Genomic DNA, 7,988 nt, shown 5'->3' with positions numbered 1-7,988 from the left:
TCTCTTTAGTTCCAAGAAATTTTTTATTTTTTGATTGCTTCTTTGACCCATGCATCGTTCAATAATGTATTGTTTAATCTCCATGAGTTTGTATATTTACTAGAGATATGACTGCTGTCAATTTTAAGGTTGATTGCATTGTGATCAGATTGGATACACAGTGTTATTTTAATCTTTCTGAATTTGTAAAGATTTTTTTGTGGTCTGTTTTAGAGAACCTTCCTTGTGCTGCTTAGTAGAATGTGTGTCCTTTGGTGTTTATGTGGAAAATTCTGTAGATAACTGTTAAGCCTATGTGATGTATGATTCTCATGTTTCTCTGTTTCTTTTTGTCCAGCTGACTTAGCTGTTAGAGAAACTGGGGTATTGAATTCACATAGAATTAACAGGTTGGTGCTATTCTGTCTCTTTAAGTCCACTAGGAATTTTTAAATGAAATTGGGTGCACCAAAGTTTGGTGCATATATGTTGAGAATAGCAATGTCTTCTTGGTTAATTGTTTCCTTGATTAGAATTAAGTGTCTTTCTTTATCTCTTCTCAGTAATTTTAGTTTGAAGTCTATTTTGTCATGTATGAGGGTAACAATGTTAGTTGCTTTCTTGTCCCCTGTCTCATTTGACTGCAGTACCTCTGGCCATCCTTTTACTCTAACTAAGGCAGTGCCTATCTTTAAAACTAACATGTGGCGGGGCTGGAGAGATGGCTCAATAGTTAAGAGCAATGACTGCTCTTCCAGAAGACCTGAGTTCAATTCCTAACAACCACATTGTAGCTCACAGCTGTCTGCAATTCTAGTTCCATGTGGGCAAAACACCAATGTACTACAAATAAATAATTTTTTTAAAAAAAACTAAGATGTGGCAGTAGATTTTGCTTCTTGATCTATTAAGGCAGTCTGTCTTTTAATTGAAGAATTGGGCCATTGATAGGTAAAGTTAATATTTAAAGTCTGTGCTGACTGTAGTCATTGTGTTGTTGATTTTGGTGGTATTGTGTTCTCAGCAGTAATTTGTGTTTTGTGATTATGGCTTTGCATTTCTTTCTACAGCTCCTATGCTCATTTCTCTCTTCAGCCTAAAATACAGCTTCCTGTATCTTCCTTAAGTTTTGTTTGTTGGATATAAATTTTTTAGGCTGTCTCTCTTTCACTGGGCAAATTAGCTCAGGTTCTTTAGCACTTGGGGTGCATTGTTCCAGGATCTTCTGGCTTTCTAAGTTTCCATTGAGAAATCATTTGCTATTATGATAGGTTTTCCTTTATTTGTGACTTGCTATTTTTCTCTTGCAGCTTTCAATAACTTTCTTTGTCCTGTATACTCAGTGTTTTAACTATCATATGCTATGGATATTTTATTTTTCAGTTTTGTCTATTTGGTGTTCTGTTGAGCTATTTGTAAGGTATGTCTTTCTTTTTATAAGACTTGCCATGGTCATGGTGTGTCTTCATAGCAGTGGAACACTGACCAACACAGAAGTTGGTACCAGAAAGCATGATATTGCTATGACAGGCCTGACCATGCCACCTGCTGGTGAAATGAAAACTGTGGGCTTTGGACTAGAAAAGCAGTTGAATGCTTGCATAAAAAGCCACATGGAAGACAGTGGTGCTGAGAGCAATGTAGATTATGATGGCCCAGCTCAAAAGGTTTCAAAGGAGAAAATATTACAAAGTGTCCTCCTAGAGACCTAGAGATAGTTCTTGTGATAATTTGGCAAAGAATGTGGCTGCTTTCTGCCCTTGTCAAAAAAATCTGCCTGAGGCTAAATTGAGTTTTGACTTAATGTGGTAGCAGAGGAGATTTCAAGATAACCTAATATTGACTGTTTTGTGTGGTTTATTAGTGTTCATTCTTCTGCAGGTCTATAATGAAAAGGAACAAGCTGATCAAGGAAAAACAGAAAGTGACAGTTTAAGAAGAAAAGAAGCACTGGAAAGTATAATAGAGCTAAGTCCTGTGCTCAAGGAGATAAAAAGTTTAAAGAGAAACCTGATCCTAAATGGAATACAAGGAGTGGTAACCTCAGAGCAAGACCCCACCCAGCTAAGCTTCCAGTTTGTAAAAAGGAATTAAAGAAAAGCTTAAGCAGTGAAGGGAATCATCAGAAACAGAAGGCTGTTGCACATGTAATTGAAAGAGAGGCCCATGTTCCAACCCTAGCAAGAAGCAGAACTTTACAACATTGGCTTTGCTGTTCCTTTCGGAGACAAGGCTGCACATGCGCAGGATCTACAATTCCCAGAAGCAGTAGAGGACTACAAATCCCAATTCAATGAAAGCCACGCATGCGCAGGACATTTTCCCAGATGCACCTGGATCCCCCCATAAAAACGGGGAACACCATAACTCGCCCCTTTCCCTTTCATCTCTTCACCCCCATCCCTCACCTGTCGTCACCCCCCCATTAAAATTCACCCACGTGGGACCGCCATGTGTCTCGTGTTTTCTCTCCAACCCTGCAGAAAGAGCAACAGGCTTTAAAGTCAAGGATAGAAGAAAGAGGTTATGGAATTTCCCTCTGCAACTAAAGAAGGCCACTGAGGCCAGGCATATGTCAGGGGTGTCCCTTCATGGAGACTCAGAGAGGCCTTTGCACATGAAGCTGTGAAGATGGAGCCTGGATTGCGTTGGAGACCCCCAAGATGTTGGAGATGCCAGAGCCGTGGGATACCTGACAAGGGGAGCTGCAGACTGGGTGTGGAAGCAGCCCTAGAGAGAGAAGTGTGCTGCAGTTAACAGACCTGAAAGAAGTTGGAGATCAAAGAGTGCTTTGACATCAGACATGAAGATGCAGAGTTTGAAGTTTGCCCAGATGGTTTTCTGTCTTTTCTGGTTCAGTATTTCCTCACTATGCTCCTTTCCCTCTATTTTTTAATAGTAATGTATATGCTGTACCATTGTATGTTGTAAGTATGTGACCTGTTTTTTGATTTTGATTTTACTGGGGGATTACAGTTAAGAGACTGCCTTGAGTCTCAGAAGAGATTTTGAACTTTGGACTTTTAAACAGTGTTGAGACTGTGATAGACTATGGGGACATTTGAAGTTGGACTAAATGCATTTTGTATTATAATATAACCATAAACTTATGGGGGCCAGAAAGAGGAATGTGGTGGTTTGAATAAGAATGGCCCCATAGCCTTATAAAATTCAATGCTTAGTCATCAGAGACTGGCACTATATGAAAGGGTTCGGAGGTGGGGCCTTGTTGGAGGAAGTGTGTCATGGGGGGGGGGCTTTGAGTTTCAAAAAGCCTAAGCCTGGATGGACTAGTAACTCTGTCTTCCTGCTCTCTTCAGATCCAGAACTCTCAGCTGCCTTATATGCCTGTGTGCTTCCAAGTTCCCCACCATGAGGATAATGGACTAAACCTCTGAAACTGTAAGCCAGCTTCTTCTTTTGTGACTTACTATTGTCATGATGTCTCTTCACAGCAATGGAACATTGACTAACAACATTGCTGTTGTTGGATTTTTCCTTTAATTAGTAAGAAGTATTCCTCCTTATACCTGCTGATTGGTTTTGGTTTAAAGTCTATTTTTTTCTAAATATTAGAAGAACTACACTTGTTTATTATTAGTTCCATTTAATTTGAATACCATTTTCATCCATTTATCCTAAGGTAGTGTTTATTGTTGTTAATGAGATGCATTTCTTGGACTATTAAAAAAGATGAATCCTGTTTTCTAATCCATTTGTTAGTCTGTGACTCTTTCTTTATTGGGGAGTTAAGAGTTATTATTAAACAATGTGTATTCTTGTCATTTTCTTGCTTTGTGGAGTTTCATTTGGCCTCTTTTGATTCAGTTTTCTGAAACTGTTTGTTTCTTCCTTGTGCCTTCTTGGGCATATGAAACCTCTCCAGACCTGAGGATTCCCTTCATCATCTTCTATGGAGCTAACTTAATGATCATAAATTCCTTTATCTGTTTTTAGGATAGAAAGTTTTACTTTCTTCTTTGGTTACAGTTGAGTTTTCCCAAATATAGTATTATGGGCTGATGCCTGTGGTCTTTACCAATATGTGTAACAATGGTCTAATCCCTTCTGGATTTCATGGCCTACATTGAAAAATCAGTTCTTATTATGACAGGCCTGCATTTGTATGTGAATCTCTTCCATCTTTTAATATCGTTTGTTCTCTACACTTACTGTTTTAACTGCTATATAATGTGGGGAGTTTCTTTTCTGGTGTTCTGAATATGTCTTAGACATTGATAGGCCCCTCTTTTCCTTAGTTTATCTTTTTATGATTTACTGAAAATATTTCCTGTGCCTTTGACCTGGGTCTCTTCTTCTCTAGATATTAGAATTATTCTTTTTCTAGTATTCCAGAGTTCCCACATGTTTCATTCTTGCATTTATTTATTATAGATTTGAAATTTTCTTTGAATTTGACATTTTTCCAATACCTCTACCTTGTCTTTAAGACTCAATATTGTCAGGCCAGAGAGATGGCTCAATGGTTAAGAGCACTGGCTGCTCTTCCAAAAGACCTGGGTTCAATTCCCAGCACCCACATGACAGCTCACAAGTGTCTGTAACTCCAGTTCCAGGGGATCATACACCCTCACAAAGACGTGCATGTAGACAAAATACCAACACACTTTAAAAAATAAAAATAAAAAACAATTTTAAAAAGACTCAGTATTGTCTCTTCCACTTGATCCAATCTATTGGTGGGGATTTCTGCTGAATTTATATTTGAATTGCTGAAATTTTCATTTCACATTTTATTTCATTTTGGCTTTTATTTAGAGATTCTCTAATTCTCTATTAAATTTTATTTTCATATCTTGAACTGTTTTAATTATTTCTTTCAATTATGTTTAAGCAGTCTTCTGAAATTTATTCATATCCTTTTTGAGTTCCTCTAATTATGATTATTACTGCTATTTTGAAATCATTGTATGTCATTCAAGTCATGATTGTGGGGGAACATTAATGTTGGAGTACTAATTTTTTATTGATTTTTATTGAAACCTACATTTTTCTCTGTACCCCTCCCTGACTCTCCCCATCCTCCTCCAACCCTCCCCCAAGATCCCCATGCTCCCAATTTACTCAGGAGATCTTTTCTTTTTCTACTTTCTACTTCCCATGTAGATTAGATCTATATATGTCTTTCTTAGGGTCCTCATTGTTGTCTAAGTTCTCTGGATTGTGGTTTGTAGGCTTGTTTTCTTTCCTTTATGTTTAAAAACCACATATGAGTGAGGACATGTGGTAAGTGTCTTTCTGGGCCAGGGTTACCTCACTCAAATTTTCTAGCTCCATCCATTTTCCTGCAAAATTCAAACTGTCATTAGTTTTTTCTGCTGTGTAGTACTCCATTGTGTAAATGTACCACATTTTCCCTATCCATTCTTCGGTCAAGGAGCATTTAAGTTTTTTCCAGGTTCTGGTTATGACAAACAAAGCTGCTATGAACATAGTTGAGCACATGTCCTTGTGGCACAATTGAGCATCCTTTGGATATATACCCAAAAGTGGTATTACTGGATCTTGAGGAAGGTTGTTTCCTAATTCTGAGAAATCACCATACTGATATCCAAAGGGGCTGTACCATTTTGCACTCCCACCAGCAATGCAAAAGTGTTCCCTGTTCCCCACAACCTCTCCAGCATAAGTTGTCATCAGTGTTTTTGATCTTGGCCATTCTTACAGGTGTAAGATGGAATCTCAGAGCTGTTTTGGTTTGCATTTCTCTAATTGCTAAGGATGTTGAACATTTCCTTAAGCGTCTTTCAGCCATTTTAGATTCCTCTGTTGAGAGTTCTCTGTTCACGTCTGTACCCCATTTTTTATTAGATTATTTGTTCTTTTGATGACCTTTGCAGCTCTTAATATTCTTTCTTTACTCTGTATGTTTCATGTTTTGATTATTATGTGGTGAGAGGACTTTTTTTGGATCTAGTCTATTTGGTCTTCTGTAAGCTTCTTGTATCTTCATAGGCATATCTTTCTTTAGGCAGAAAAAGTTTTCTTTTATAATTTTGTTAAACAAATTTTCTGTGCCTTTGAGTTGAACTACTTCTCCTTCTTCTATACCTATTATTCTAAGATTTGGCCTTTTCATGGTGTCCCATATTTCCTGGATATTTTGGGTTAAGCTTTTGTTAGATTGATGTTTTCTTTAACGGATGAGTCTATTTCCTCTATTGTATCTTCAGCGCTTTAGAGTTCCTCTTCCATCCCTTGTATTCTGCTGTTCATGCTTGTGTTTGTGGTTCCTGGTCGTTTTCTCATGATTTCTGTTTCTATAATTCCCTCAGCTTGTGTTTTCTTTATTGTCTCTATTTCAGTTTTCAAGTCTTGAATAGTTTCTTTCATATGTTTGGTTTCTTTTTTGTGGTTTTCGTTGAGGGATTTGCTGATGTCTTCCAATTTTTTGTTTGTTTTTTTCCCTCCATTTCTTTGAGGGAATTTCTCATTTCCTCTTTGTTTCAAACATTCTCCTCAAGTTAATTTTTAGGTCATTTTATTCTGCTTTATCTATATTTGGTTTTTCAGGTATTTCTGTTGTAGGGTATTTAGGTTTTACTGGTATTGTGTTGCTCTTTGTGGTGTTGTGTGTGTTCTTACCTTTTCTACTCATCTTTTCCTCTAATAGTTGTGGTTGGGGCTGTCTGAGATTCTATTGAATAATCTAGGTGCCAGTGAATCCAAAGCTCAGATGGTTGTTCCTCGTGGTACAACCAGTGTCACAGTTCTGGTTACTCCGTGTTCCTGGAGATAGCTCAGCATTCCTGTGCTTTGCTCTGCTCCCTTGGAGTTTGCTGTCTCAGGCCTACATTGGCCTAGGTTACTGGCTTTGACCTGTTTCTGTAAAGCCTGGTCTGCATCCCCTCCTGCAGAAGTCCCTGGCTTGGAGTTGGTCCTGCAAAGGTTTCTGGCTTGGTCTACTGCCTCAGAGTTCCCAGGCTCAGGTGCGCCCAGAATCACAGAAGACCTGGCTCAGGCTTACTCCCTCAGATGTCCCAGACTCACACTCAGACCCACAGAGGTTCCAGGTTCCTGCCTATTCCCTTTGATGTCCAAGACTAATGGCCAGACCCAAAGAGGTCCTGGCTCAGGCCTATTCCCTCTGAGGTCCCAGACTCACACCTGGCCCCACAGAGATCTCTGATTCCTGCCTACTCCCTCAGAGGTCCCAGATTCATGCCCAGACTGGCAGAGGTTCTGGCTCAGGCCTAGTTCCTGGGAGGTCCTAGACTTATGCCCTGACCCACAGGGGTCCTGGCTTAGGTCTACTCCCTTAAAGGTCCCAGATTCACATCCAGACCCTCAGAGGTCTCTGGCTCTGGCTCACTCGCTCAGTGGTTACTCCCCAGCCTGGAGTACTAATTTTTGTCAGAGACTGTTTTGCCTGTTCCTGTTGTGTATTTATGATCAGACTTAAGTATCTGGAATTAGGTCATTGGTATTGTTTCTTGGTGTAGGCGGCATAATGACCAGGCTAGCTTAATATGAAACAGCAAATTTTAATGAAGGAATAGCTTACAACACCAGGGATCCAGCGATGAGCAGGAGATACAAAAAAGAGAGACCAGCAGGGCTCACGCCACCAGATTTATATGTAAACATTAGCCCGAAGCCAACACACCCCCCATTGGGCGGAGTTTCCCCTACATCTCCCCTTTTTGTCTAAATAAGACAGAACTAAACCAAATACAACTATATACAATATATATATTTATATTTGTATATAACAAATAATAAATATAACAAACAATATTGGGCAAGAAACATATAACAAAAGTTTTGCTAAACATTCTATCTCAAGGAGTCTAAACTACAATTATCTAATCTTCAACTCTGCCAAAGATCTGAGAAGGGAATTAATATTACTTAACAAATGAGAGATATCCAAAATGTGCAACAAATGACAGAGACAACTGATTACCTGGGCAATCACCCAAAGTCTCGTTTGCAATGTTGAGTCAACCAACTTTGGCTAAGGCCTAACATAACTGACATACCATTAT

At 38.9% G+C, this 7,988-nt stretch overlaps 1 long non-coding RNA gene across 1 annotated transcript in view; it reads left to right on the top strand.

Moving 5' to 3' along the window:
- Positions 1–2,789: 2,789 nt before the first annotated feature.
- LOC113456653 overlaps positions 2,790–7,988 on the top strand; it is a 17,872-nt gene continuing 12,673 nt past the window's right edge. The window contains exons 1-2 of the long non-coding RNA XR_003377413.1: positions 2,790–2,832; positions 3,300–3,381. This is a non-coding gene — a long non-coding RNA (uncharacterized LOC113456653). The remainder of the gene's footprint in view (positions 2,833–3,299; positions 3,382–7,988) is intronic.

Source organism: Microtus ochrogaster, chromosome 10 (genome assembly GCF_000317375.1).
Source record: "Microtus ochrogaster isolate Prairie Vole_2 chromosome 10, MicOch1.0, whole genome shotgun sequence".
Taxonomy (NCBI): Eukaryota; Metazoa; Chordata; class Mammalia; order Rodentia; family Cricetidae; genus Microtus; species Microtus ochrogaster.
This window is presented reverse-complemented; position numbering and strand designations above follow the sequence as displayed.